The sequence below is a fragment of the Pyxicephalus adspersus genome, chromosome Z, assembly GCF_032062135.1.
Source record: "Pyxicephalus adspersus chromosome Z, UCB_Pads_2.0, whole genome shotgun sequence".
In the NCBI taxonomy this organism is placed as follows: Eukaryota; Metazoa; Chordata; class Amphibia; order Anura; family Pyxicephalidae; genus Pyxicephalus; species Pyxicephalus adspersus.
Window position 1 is genome coordinate 65825471 of NC_092871.1, and position 14866 is coordinate 65840336.

Sequence of the window (14866 nt, forward strand, 5' to 3'; positions counted from 1 at the left end):
CTCGTTCGTCGGCGTCGTTGGGTACTTTTTTACGAACGATTTTTTGCCCAATCGATCGTTCGTCGTTCGTTTTGAACGATAAAAATTGGAAGTGTGTACGCACCTTAAGCCAACCATGCTGATAAAATGCCATACAATTAATGTTTTTATCTCCTTTATGGTTTAATGGAATACACTAAACAAAGGTTGCTGACATTTTAGTTTAAGCATGTTGTTTCCTAAGTGCCCTTTTGATAAATTTTTCCTGAAACATTCCCTGGTGGAGAATGGCAGTAATTGACTTTCCACCAAGGATTGTGTCAGCAAATGTCACATTCACCGCTTTATGAATAGATCCCTATGGTGTTCTGCAGAGAACTGAAAACTGGTATACACAGCCCCCATAACACGGTTTGAATGGGTACAGCTTTACCTGTCATGAAGAATTACCTAAGAAAACTTTAAAATGTACTTTTTTATGCAGGAAAAAGGAAAAGCTGCAGCATCCAAAAAGTTCTAGGGGGCTGAGAATTATAGTAGTGAGATTTTGCTCTAGGGAGATACCTTCTAATAACATATTCTGATCTCAATCAACATAGTATACATAACAATAAACCAATAACACAAATCAGTTAAAAATAAGGGTTCCAAAAATGAAAGAACTGTATATAACTATAAGGAAATCACTGTTCTGAACTTCAGTAGGGAGGACAATGTGGGGTTAATTTACTAAAGGAATATCGGCTGTTTATACAGCAAAGTGAATTATCACATTGCAAGGGATCATGCTGATATAAAATAGATAATTGCTATTTAAAAAGTGTCCAGGATGATTCTGGGTGTAACAAACGATCCATTCAGATTCATTCTGGTGATATTTGTCATCGTCTATCATGTGTATAGATTTCAATAGATAATGAATGATCATTCACAGAACCACACATGTAAGTGTGTAATCGTTAAACAATCCCATCTGCCATCAGTACTGTGATCTTCCGAGCTCTATGAATGATCACATTTGTACAGTATGTATAGCATTGGAACTTGATCTGCTGTTCTTTGTGAATGCTCATCCATTGTTCGTTTTGAACAACCATTATCCCACGTGACTATGAACATGACTGTAACGCTTAATTTCCAAAAGTTCCAAATATGGACACTTAGGTCAAAAACTAAGATAATGCTATTATTTTTCAGTAAGCCTGCACAGTTATAATTTACAAATAAAGATTAAAATTCTTGCCTAAACCCAGTTATGAAAAGTTCTCTTTGAGGGGTTTTCTAAAGCCTTATTGCCCAGGAAAAGCCAAAAAAAACAAACCTCCATCTATAGTAATAGCTTCTATTTTTGCCTTTTTGAGTTTTTTAATCCCCCAAACAACCATCTGACAAGGTACAAACTGTATGACTCCCACTGTTTTCTGCACACAAATTTGAATGATCTCCTCACAGGTTGGAGGTAGAGAATCCCTTTAAGTGTGAATTTACATGAGAAAGCAGCATGTCTTATATCATATACAGAGCTGCTATACCAGCTTTATGTCTCTTTTATGTCTTGTCTGCATGAGTCGTTTAGCAAGGGTAATAGCATAAAAGCAAAGAATAACATAAAAAAGTCCCTACAAAAAGAACCAGTACACATCTGATACATTAAAATATAGTTTAAAAAAATGATAAAATCCTAATTTTAATAAATGGATTCATCTGATCAACACAATCCTGTTACCTGTGGATGAAGATTGTCATTTCCCAACCAGAACTCATTCAAACGACTACCAAAACCTTTCTTGTAGTCTGCCCAGTTTCAGAAGAAATCCACGGACCCATCCTAAAGGCTGGAACACCTTAAGAGATTATCAGATGCAAATCTGTGATATCAGTAGATCACACATTTCCTATTGTTGAGTTTTAAATCACTTTTTCCTCCACCTTCTAATTTGTAAACCCTTCTGAACCTCTCCTCCTCTTGTGTCATTGTTTGTATCTGCAACTATTTGTTGAACAGCACTGCATAATATGTTGGTGCGATATAAATAAAGTTTATTAATTATAAAAATCTGCCCTTGGGGCATGGCCTGGCGGGCTAGGAAGATGGATGCATGAATGGTGTGCTCTGCTCCTGACTGACCCACCTTTTGCTATTAGCGGCCACCACAGTTTACAACGATGGGCAGAATTAAAAAGCAGAAATCCCTGAGAGGCACCCTAATCCCTTCCACCCAGCCTGATGTCTCACAACTCTTTATTAGAGACTATATAGCGGAAGTACCAGCGCCACTGCATGTACCTAAAATGGCACTGGATCCACGTGCTCATTCTTTCTCTCACTCACCTTCTGAATGCTCCTCTCTGGACACAGCGGCAAGCATTCACACTTGCAGCCCCCTGTCTTGCAACCTTTAAGTCTCCTCTCCAGCGGGTTTCACGGAGGACTCTGAAGATATGTTTCCAGGGCTTCCGCAGTTGGAGGGGCGGCCTCTTCAGCAACCGTTGCGTCCGCGTCAGCCATAACGGACATGACGCGGGTAGCTCGGACCTTCTAGCCCATCCCTTATAAACACCATTGTCATAACTACCTTCTACTACCAAACTCCCCCTGCATCCTTTTAACATCTCCCATTCCTAATCTCCTCCTATCCCACGTTGTACACTAGCCCAGCCCCCTCAGGCAACACTACCCTTTTTCTTAACCCCTTAAAAGCTCTGGGCTAGGCCCCAGCACCCGGTCATGTAGGCACTGCGCCTAATTCTAACGGCTACGTGCCTCTCTCAACCCTGGTGAGTGCAACTCCCACTATTCACTAAAGCCCTAGCCCTCCACCACCTACCCCTGATGGTCAATCTACTCCAAGCCCTCAGCAGCCTCCTGGGCACTTTAATCCACTATCACCACAGACACCCTGGGATATCTCATCCACCTGCGTGCCCATGATCCCTGCCTGCTCAGGATATGCATATGGGTCCCCTATGGAGAGACTACTTAGAGACTACTAGAGACTACTACTGAAAAAGTTGGTGGTGCATTCATCCATCAATATTGTTAAGACAGCTCTGCTTGGCTGCTCCTTGCTGCACATCTCCATGCTATAACTCATCCTGGTGACCGCAGCAATTATCCTCTAAGAAATTGGAAGGCACTGTCCTCTATCCACTGTCTTAACCATCTTGATGGATGAATGCACCACCAACTTTTGCATGTTATAATAGGTATATTACCTACCTTTTACATCCACCTGTACCAACACCCTAAACTGGTAATAAAGATTGTTTAGAGGCAAGAGAGCAACAACTTGAACAGTGATTGCAACTTCTACTTAATTACATGTATCACCACCATGGTATTGTTATTTATGACTATCTATTGACCGTAATGCTCATTCAATATTGTATCCCAGAAGAAGCCTAATCGTGGCGAAACACGCTGGATTTTGCACGACAACATACGTTCGGAAGTTTGTTGCATTAACATTTGGTTATTGCTTCAATTTAAGCTGTATAATAAGCGTAGTAGCATTCTGTCTAGTATGCAACACCTAGGTCCTGTGAAATGTTAACAGGACCAAGGTAAAACTCTCTGTGCTATGTGAACTATACTTTGATTTATTATGCATAAATACACAATGAATTTTGTTTCACTTAATCAATGAGCCTAAAGCTTGTTCTTTTTACCTCATAATCTCACTACAAATTACTTGTTTAATTAGGTGGCTCGACATATATAATAGTGCAGAGAGGGAAATACTTATACTAATTTCTTTACTTACAAAGTTCACCCACCAAGGCAGATTTTCAGCTCCTAATTGCGGAGGTACAGGCTACATGTCGTTCAGAGATAGGCACTCCGCACCGATTTCCAGTCACTCCCGGGACGGGTAGAGGGCATGAGTGAGAACCTCCAACAAGCTAAAGGTGTCATCTGTCACCTTGAACGGAAGACCTATTAATATGAGCTTAAGTTTCATGATTTAAATCGCTCATTAGAGGACTTGGATAATCGAGGTCGGAGAAACAACATCCGAGTGCAGGGTCTCCCAGAGGCTACCCGTCAGGAAGACCTTAATGCAGTAATGCAGGCCATTTTTTAACAATATATTGGGCTGTCCGGTTGCATGGGAAATTAGGTTTGATTGTGCCCACAGATCCCAGCGACCTCCTTAATTGTCCTCCCCTCCACTTGATGTCATATGCTGACTGGTGGATATTGAGCTCAAAGAGGAAATCATGTCAACAGCTAGGAATATGCGCAATTTTGAATTTGGTGGTGCCCCTATACAATTATTTCAAGATCTTTCTTGGCACACCCTTCAACAGGGGAGACTTTTGCAACCCCTTCTCACAGTGCTCAGGGAAAACCACATCCCATACCGTTGGGGTTTTCCTTTTTGCCTTATTGTCTGGAAAAAGGGCAGATCCAGCTCCCTATGTTTTCCGGAGGATTGTTCCTCCTTTTGCGAGGACTTGGGGATTACAGCACCAAAGATCCCAGGCTGGGATCCACTTAAGAAGCCATATTCTACGCACCTCAGTGGCAGCTAGTTTCTTCCAGGAAAAGATCCTGGGACTCGTCCACCGCTCCGGGACTCGTCCTTCTGCCTCCCCTGAGAATTCTGCCGAATTCTTTTTCTCTTTTTTGTCCACAAATGATGGTTTTCTCTTTGTGGTTCATTGTCATTATTTCTTGATACTTGATTGGTACTCACTTTATACTATTACTGAATTGTGCCTACTGCTGTTTAGCTTGCCCGCTAGACATGTTCTGCTGTGTACATTGTTTTTGGTGGGGGGGCAGGGGGCGCTGGATGGCTGTACGTTTCATGTCTCCCAGGCCCCCTGGGCTGTTATCCCCCATGGGAGGTCTGATACACCAGTTCAATTTATTCAGTTCCTTCTGTTTGCCTATGGAATGCAGGGACCGACTGGCGTTGTAAATCTATTGGTCGCTTTTCTGAGACCACTATGCAAAATTGTGGTTTTCGTTTAATATCTTTTTTTTTTATTTTCTTTGGATTGTTTTTATTGCTTTCATGTTCTTTATCTTCCCTGATCCTTCCTTCTTATCCCTTCCTTTTGAATCTTGGCTCTAGGTGGTACATTTTACACAGCCTTTGGTTGTCCTGTTTTGCTTGCTCATCCCTAGTCCTTGGTTTTATGCTGGGTGATTGGGTTCATTTTGGCTAAACATAGTACTGTATTAGGGGGTCCATTGGTGCCTCCCATCTCTCTGACCAATGGTATGGCATTCAAAATTGGGAATTCAAAAGATCATCATTCTAAGTAATTTTTTTTACAAGAGACCCATTTTGATCATACTGGTTCCTTTAATTTTATGTCCAAGCTCTATCCCGTGGTTTTTATGGCTAATTCGCCACTGAGAAAAAGAGCTGGAGTGGCCATACTATTGAAAAAATAATTTAATTTCACGGTATCTCACATTGTTTTGGACCCTGAAGGTAGATTTTTTATTCTGCACGGGACTCTTCTAGGGGATTCCCTCACAATTTGTATGCCCCGAATGCAGGACAGACACAGTTTTCTTTCTAAAACACTGACCCTTTTGGAGGAATTCACACATGCTACGTGTAGCATGTGTGTACGAGGTGGGGATTTTAATTTGACATTTTTCCCAACAGATTGACTGTTGACACATCCCCTCCAGGGGCACACGTGATGCAAAATTCTCGAGCCTTTAGGCAAATAATTTGACTTCACCAATTGTATGATAATTGGAAAATCCACCACCCAACAGAAAAGCAATTCTCCTTCTACTCATCACCTCATCAAACTCACACATATACTATCTTTTTACTAACCTTCCCCTGTTGCTAAATAGTGTGACCTCTGAGATCCATCCCATTACCTGGTCGCACCACTACCTGATTACATTGGATGTCCTTTTCTCTCCCTCAAAGGTCCGGGTTTGTCATTGGAAGCTGAATGATTTCCTCCAAATTTTACCCGAGTACTATTATACAACAATAACTCACAGAAAACAAGGGGTTTGTTGCTCATGCCTCCACTCTCTGGGAGGCGCATAAGGCGGTTCCTAGAGGGCAATATATTGTGCTGAGTTCCCGCCTTAGGAGGGACTCTAATCAGCAGCCTGTCCATACCGAGCAGCAGCTGCGCATTGCTGAACAGAAGCTTGCGCATAAACCGTCATTGGGCCTTCTACAGGGGGTGGTCTCCCCCTGCTCCAAATTGAGGGCTTTGGAGCTGGGGAAGGTCAGCTGGATGATACAGTGTTCTTGCCTTTTGTTTTACCACAAAGGGAATAAAGCAGACACACTCCTTGCACGCAAACTACAGGAAAGGCAGGTTAACTCTACACTAATGGCTATCAAGGATGAAAAGGGGATAATACGGTATGACCCATTGCACAAAGCCTCTAGGTTTGAATCGTATTACACCAAACTTTATCAAACAGTTCATCAGGCTTAGAACTCTCTGGGGGCATCACTACAGATAAAAATAGACTCCTGTTTGAAGGACTCTGAACTTCCTCAGCTCACACAGGGACAACTTGAGCTACTCAATGGTCCCATTACAGAAGAGGAATATTCTAAAGTAATTACTCAGTTACCATACTCCAATGCCCCTGGCCCAGATGGTTTACTGCAACATTTGGTAGAAATGTTTAATGACTTTATTCAAGGCAAAACAATCCCTCCCTCAATGCTATGTTCCCACATTACAGTAATTCCGAAACTGGGCAAAGACCCGATGGATTGTACTAACTACGCTATGACCCATAGCGCTATTAAATTCTGATCTGATGAAATTTTTTACGAAAACTTTAGCAAATAGTTCATTTAAATTTCTTCCTGTTTTTGTACACGGGGATCTCCTGAATTTATGAAGTGAGGATCAAGCCTATGGTGAAGTTTAGGGCTATAAAGTCAGCTCCACCAAAACTGAAGCTCTTCCTCTGCATATGCTTCTCTGAAGTACTTACCCCTTTTTTTTGAAAGGAACAGTCTATTAAGTATCTTGGTACTCAAATTACATCCACCTACGAACAATTATACCCACACAATTTTCTTCACCTATTCCCAGAATTACAGTCACTCCATTACAGTCACTCTTAAGCAACTGGAAAAATCACTTGCTGTCCCTACTAAGGTGGATAGCCACCGTGAAAATGATGTTACTTCCCAAATTGGTATATCTGTTTCAGACACTCCAGGTTAGGGTACCAGCACAAGCAATAAAGTGTTTGGAGATGGATTTTCTGAACTTTAACTGGGCGTAAAAACGGCACATAGTACTGGGCTAAGCACATAGTATGCACCCCTAGGGAGCATGGAGGTCTGGGAGCACCTGATTTACACAAATATTATGTGGCTACCCACCACTGGTATTTGCTGTCCTTGGCTTCTCTTGCTCCCCCTAGTGGCTGTAGAACATTGGAGGAGCAATGGATAGCTCCTGTACATCCTAATGTCGTGTTGTGGAGCTCCTCCTTGCTGCTTGCTGATAAAGATTTACTGACCCCTATGTTATTCACCTGAAATTCATGTTGCCCCTTTAAAGACAGATATGACCTTTTGTCTACTACAGGGGTCTGCAACCTGCGGCTCTGGAGCCACATGCGGCTCTTCAGCCTCCTTGTTGTGGCTCCCTTCGGCTGCTGCGGGGAGATCTCTGATGGGGGATCCCCTTCCTCCCAAGACACTGCGGAGGAGGGGGATTCCTGTTATATTTTGCGGCTCCAGACTATTTTTCTTTAGTGGAAGAGGAGGCAAAATGGCTCTTTTGATAGTAAAGGTTGCTGACCCCTGGTCTACTACATCAGTACTTACCTCTATCATTCAAACTCGCAAATACCTGATAGCCTCTCACTATCCATGCTGAAACCCTGGAGGGAAAGAGGGTTATTCCATATTAGGCACTGTTACACCCTGTTGAGAAATGGTTGTTTTCTTTCTCTGAGCTCCGGGACAAATTTAACTCCCTCAATCCTCCTTTTACGCTTACTTACAGATAAGACATTATATCTCCTCTCTCCAGCAATCTCCCAGGCTGCCTGATTTGACCCTCTTTGAGAGCATATGCATAGATATCCCAAGTTCTAAGGGTATCATTTCCTTTCCTGCAAATTTTGGTAGCTGCACGCACGCTGATCCCCACTAAGTGGAAAGCAACTTTGCCTCCTTCTATGAAGGAACTACATAAGCGAATACAGTAGGTTCATCTCATGGAATACCTTTCTGCTTTGTTTAGAAATATAGTTGAGCAATTTGAAAGAATATGGGAGAGCTGGGACAACTATTACTCAATACAGCTTTGATCTTTACCCAAAATGGTTGACCATCAGTAACTTACCACCCTACCTACCTCCCCTTTCCAACTCCATCACCCCCCTGTCTTTCTGGTCATAGTGATGTGAACGGATATATACCCTTGCTTTTTCTTTTTCTACATTTGTTTTGATTTCTACCTCACTGTCCTTTCATGAACTTCTGAATTACTCCGGATCTTCATCCTTTTTTGTATTTTCTTTTTAGTATGCCTATGACAGACAAGCTTTAAAAAATGATTCACTTTGCACATTACTCTGACCGACTTTATTCTGTTTTTTTTTTTTTTATTTTGTATTGTTATTTATATTGTTTCTTTTGTTCATTATATGTTAACAAATTGTTTAGTAAAAATACAATTTCAAAGAAAAAAAAATCTGCCCTTGTTGTAACGCATGGAGAGACAGGACCACTAGGGGCGCTATGGCTTGCACAGAGGTGGTGTGAGCCTTGAGAAAGGCCAAGGCACAGAGGCTAAACAATTACCAGGTCTTCTCCAGAGCCTCTGATTGTAAGGATGTTGCACCGCTGGTTACTGCCAGGTTGCGGTCCTTGGGCACACCAAGGTGGGCAAATCATGGTATCAAATCACAAAGCAGAAGGATAGTGGAAGAAGGCAGGGGTTGAGGCAAGCTGCAAGCAGGCCAGGAGCAAGAGAGGTCAGGACACATGCCAGGGGTCAATTGCCAGTGACCACAGACACCAGTGACACAGGGGCCACTGCAGACACAGGGAACACAGGAGACACTGCAACAGGAGGCACAGGTAATGCAGGGATATCCACAGACAGACAGGAACACTGGAACTGCACAGGGAAGTTGTCTGGAAACCAACAGACTGGACAACGAGGGGTTAACATAGGAGCTGGACAAAGGAAATGCTGGATTAAGCCACAGGTGAACAGGAACTAGCTCAACAGAACTAGGGGCTTGGCACAATAAAGACACGTTGCACGAACACTGAGTGTAGTGTGTAAGCTAGCTAAATAGCCAGGGATAGTTAAGAGGCTATTTTCTGATTGGCCAGCAGTTTGGACAAAATTGATAAAGCTTGGAAACAGAGGCATGCCCAGAGTCAGAACTGCCCCCATGCGCAGAAGAGAGGCATCTGTGCTTTAGTGAGGAGGAGATAAGTGTGACACTTGTTTTAGCTACGGTGAGCTGAACCTAACATTAATCACAAGAAAATATATGTATGCCCCCAAAAAAATTAGTAGTTTAGGAATAATTATTGTTTCATATTCAAAAATCAAAGCTGACTAAAAAACGTACAAAATGTATTCATTATTCCAAATACACCAATAAAAAACACCAATATACATATTAAAACACCTTACAGTCACACATCTTAAAAAATTGATTTTGGATTCTTCAAATACATAAAGAATCCTCTCATCATATTTTAAATGGGTGACACGTTTTGCGGAAAGACCACTTCCTCAGACCAATCGAAATACATACTCTAGATTAATAAAATAGAATAAATAGTAATTAGCACTTATAGCACACTTTTTTTATTTAAACACATTTACAAAAAACAGGGAAAAACACATTTTCCCCAAAACAGGGAAAAGCATTTACATGCATATATATATAGTACATAAAATGCCCAATTTCCTCACATTTCAATGCTTAAAATATTATAAGGATTATGAAGAGTAGGAATAAATAAAGCTTAAATCTAGCATAAGGCAAGGCAAGTTATAAAAGCAATCAGGCTGAGAAGTGAATACACTGAGTGGTGGAAGTGGTGGATGGAATATCTGTTTGATAGTCCGGATATGCTTGTGCACTGCATTACAGCTATTTCCTCTTATCATTGAATTCAGTTGGTGGTAGAGTCAATCAGACAAGACTATGTGACACCCAAACATTAGATACCAGACTGCATTTCCTGCATTAGAGTAGAAACCTTTTGATTACATGAGGAGGTGGGACCTATAGACATATGACATAGGTGGTTCCTATAGACATATGACATAGGTGGTGGGCAGTTGTAGGATCTTAATTTGTTACCTAGGCAGCAGGCGAGGTCCTGACTGTGTGTATGGTTGCACAGCTACAGTTAAGCACAGCTACACAATGAGGTGTCTGCATTGGTAAAGTTCTCTTTCAAAAGTGATATTTATAATTTCCAATAATCAACATGATTGCTTTAGGAATTTGTCTAATTTATTATAAGCTTTAGTTGGGACAGAGAATTCCCAGCCCAAACCTTTCAGTGTTTTGGGCAAACTCTTGTGTCTATGTTTAGGGCTCATCCACACCCTGTATGTTGGGCTGTCGGGTGACATTGCTTCCCAATACCATGCAGCCCCAATGCAACAAGTAAAAGTATATTGTTTTTAATGGGCCACGCTGCATTGGTGTGTGCTGGATGAAAAAGGGACAACTGAATTTAAGACAGCACAATGAGCTGAAATGCATTGTGTTACAACACTTCGAGATGCAAATTTAGAAATTTTGTGAAACAAAGAAAAATACAAAGCAACACAGCAAAAAAGAAAACAACAAGACACAAGTGTGTTTAAAACTATTTTACCTCAGAATCCCTAACGTTCAGATCCCTATAATCTAAAAATCTGATCAGCCAGCAATCATCAGACTTCACATGGTGCTGAAGGTGTGGCAGTCAGCATGCAACTATCAACAATAATTTTGAGAATTGTTAGTGACTTCTGGTGACCTAATAAGAGGTTATGGTATAGGGTCATTGGTGCATCAGGGTGTTCATCAAATAAATATACTATTTACCAAAAAAAATGCTTATATTGTGGTTACATTTTTGATAGAAATACTGTAAATAGTTGTAGATGGGCTCTATCTTTCCTTTACATGCTTCTTCTAGGTCAGTGACTCAGTGGCCCTGATTTATTAAAGTTCTCCAAGGCTGGCGGGATTACACTTTCACCAGTGAAACTTGGTGATCAAACAAACCTGGAATGGATCTGGTCCAGGATTGAAAACATTTGCTAACAAATAGCTAACAGATTGATTGATTCCGTTCCAGGTTTGCTCAATTACTCAGCTTCACTGATGAAAGTGTATTCTCTCCAGCCTTGGAGAACTTTATTAAATCAAGGCTAATAGGTTTTGAAGCCAGGATCAGTACCAAACCCCTTGCTGGAGTATGGCCCTTTAACGATGTCAGCAGTAGTAGCACAAATAAATATACCTATACAGGTTCACTTTAAAAATCACAAAATCTGTGTGGCGTTAACTTGGAGAACAGAAGTTTCTCCTGAATAAATAAAAATGTACAAAGCAGTCAAGTGGTTCCCTGATCATTATTGAATTTTGCTTTGTTTCAGAGTACAGTATCTCTAAATCTGCAGACATGAACAAGGGAAGCGCTCCCCCTTCTGGTGAGAAGTGACAATTACATAAGTCCCAAAGTAGAATTAAACTTACGTCGTTTACTGACAGGTGTGGTTATGATAGATGAGACTAGGGAGTCTCATTTGAGTGATTTCTGCCTGCTTGTTAGTGTTTAGTTTTTTATTTATTTTTATACACTGCAAGCACAGCTCAGTGCAGAGTTTTAGCAGGATTCTGTTTCAGAATAAATCAGTTCCCTTGTACTTGCCCGGGAGTAACACCATCCTATCCTGACCAATAAAGCTAAAAGACGCTAAACCCAGTAGAAGACGGGATGATAGGCATCATGGCTGTCTCAGCAATGAAGGGGGCATTTTGGCAGGTACATCCGCCATAATGTGCAAATAAGCCTGGTCATTGGCACAGGAAGTAAATTCAAATTAAATGAACTTGTATTAATAAAAGCCCTCTGCTACAATTTCAATTACTGTTTCATTTCCTTCTGTAGAACTTACAACCCAGCCACCGTCGTCTGTGTTCATGTTGCATAGGACCTTCATAGGTTGGGTGCCATCTGGGTATATTGTGTACCAGCCACCTAAAACTGTGCCCTGATTTTGAAGCTCTTTGCAGCTCCTAGCAGCTGTAAAACATAAAAGGGATCAATCAACTTCAACAGAACCCACTTATAAGGGATATATCATCTTCTTTTACATCTGTGAATATTACAGTACAAGCTGAACGTAGATAATCTATCAATGTGTGATATTGTTTTATGAACCTCATTTCTATGTAAATGATTGCCGCCATATTTGTATATGCAAGCTCTGCTTCTTGCTTAAAAACAAAAGAGGCTCGGTGAAAGAAAAGTTGGCCTAAACACAAATACTGGTCGTTTTCAATGCAAAACCTTTGGCCCCAAAAACAAACATCAAGATATGGTCTAATTTTTTCAGGTCACAACCCCTAAAATGAATCCTTGACATTTCTCTAACACTTAACCCTAAATAACGCTGAATCCTACCTTAACTGATTTTTTTATTATTGTAATCAGCCCTTAACACAAACCCTTCACACTAAAACCTAAAGCTAAGCACTGGATTAGGGGGAAGTTACCCTGACAGTGAACTCTCCTAGCCAATGCAAAAGTAATTGGTGCTTTTTGTCTCTTTTGTCTATGAGATGATAAAGGTGAATTATGTATGTGCCAAATGCCCTATATTTGGCAGCCAAATTCAACTTTCTGGATAGAGAAAAAAAGGCATTGTATGTAACAGCTACAATATTGTAACATAAACTAAGTAAAAAGACGCAGATCAGTAGATTCTTATGTTGGATATACAGTATGTATGGATGTATTTTGTGTTTTGTCTGGGTTAATCTTTTGAGCCTGATTGGCTGAGACAAAAATATCAATAAAATCAATAATCAAACTATTTGTAAAGAAAGACAGTTTATGTTGCTCCCTACAAGACATTCATAAACTTTTTCAACAGGTACATTTTCCAACAATCAATTCCTAGAAATGCTACAAATAGATTGACAGTGTGATGGGACACACATGATTTTTTTTTACTTGAAGTTTAATAATGAGTGTTCAATATGGAAGATAACTAGATTACTTACGGTATAATGACTCTCTAGCACCACTCTCTCATTTCGCCCCTATAGGATGAAAATAAGATTCTGTAAATCTGCTTTATGTTCCTAAACGAATAGGCATTTGACAGTAGTTCCCAGATACCACCAATCTCCTGGTACAAGTTTGAACTCCACAGCTAAACCTATCTATCCTTTCTACCACTCCTCATCTGCTGCCTTTCTTTGCATATCTTTACATTTGTTTCCATTCCCCTTTAAAATGAAATTCAACACATTGTGCTTTACCTTTAAATCACACCTTTTTGAAGCTGTTCCACCTACATTTCTAACCTTATAGAAAATGACACCCCTAGCCACCCTCTTCACTTCCCCAATGACCTACTAATGACTTCCTCACTCATAACCTCGTCACATGCGCAGCGCCAATACTTTTCTAGGGCTTCCCCCACTCTATAGAACCCCCACCTTATCCCATTAGGCTTGTACTTTTAATACATTCAAACAAGCCCTTAAAATCCACCTATTCAAACTTGCCTTCCCATTTTTATCTGTCTCTTAACTCTTTAAGTAGGCACCATTCCATATCTTCCGCCAATTGTATACTATGTTCCCCGTGTCTCATTTGGGCAGGGTCTTCACCTCCTCCAGTGTCATTGTTTGTACTGAAGGTTTGCCATCTGCTGACCCTAAATCACTTTGTAATGTTGTTGGCACTTTATAAATAAAAGTTACCAATATTATTGATAAATGTTTGCACCCTAGGATTAGCGAACACTCTTCTCTATCACTGAGGTGTTTTGTTGTCTACAAAGAGAAATGGGAACTATACATCTTAGATGCATAAAAGTTCAGTACAGGATTTTACTGGCTCACAAAATATCTGGCATTTTTTAAAATGTATCCAACAGAATAACAAAACACTTCCATCATTATATTGAAAGGTCAACGGGGAGCAAATAAGAGACATTTGTTGTCAGAGTTTACATACCAATCTAAGAATGGATTGTAAGCATTTAGTTGATAACACTAAATGCTGGTGTAATAGGAAGGGGTTAGGGTTCTTAGAACATTGGGCTGAATTTTCATTGGGGTACAACCCATATGCCAAAGAGGGTTTGCACCTAAATACGAGGGGGTCCTGAGAAGTTCCTGGCTTTGCACAGAAAGAAGAGAGCCAGAGGTATGAAATAACACATTTATTCAACATTCTCCCCTGAGACCGATGCACTTGGTACAGCGTAGTTGCAGCTTTTCTAGACCGTTCAAATAAAGGTCCTTTGGTTGGGCTGCAAACCCAGCAGCTTCTTTGATGTCATAAATGTCCTTAAAACGTTGCCCCTTCAGGTGTTTCTTCAAATTGGGGAACAGATAATAGTCCGAAGGGGCCAGGTCAGGTGGGTAGGGGGGATGGTGGACCAATTGGAAACCCAGGGCGTTCAATTTGTCAGCCACAACAACGTTGGACCTGTGCACAGATGCATTGTCCTGCAAAAAAAAGGATCCCTTTGGTCAACTTTCCACAGCGTTTCATCCAGAGATACTGTCCAGAGATAGCCCTGAGGTACGTAGTTCACCAACAGAATACCGCCTTTGTCCCAGAAAACAGACGCCATGACTTTTTTGGCCGATTTCTGGGTTCGAACTTCAGCTGCGGGGACCTACTTTGGCGCC

The 14866-nt window shown here is 41.0% G+C and overlaps 1 pseudogene; it reads right to left on the reverse strand.

Annotated features, from left to right (window-relative positions):
* Positions 1 to 13596, reverse strand: part of LOC140344422 (ficolin-2-like) — a 21495-nt pseudogene extending 7899 nt beyond the window's left edge.
* Positions 13597 to 14866: the final 1270 nt, after the last annotated feature.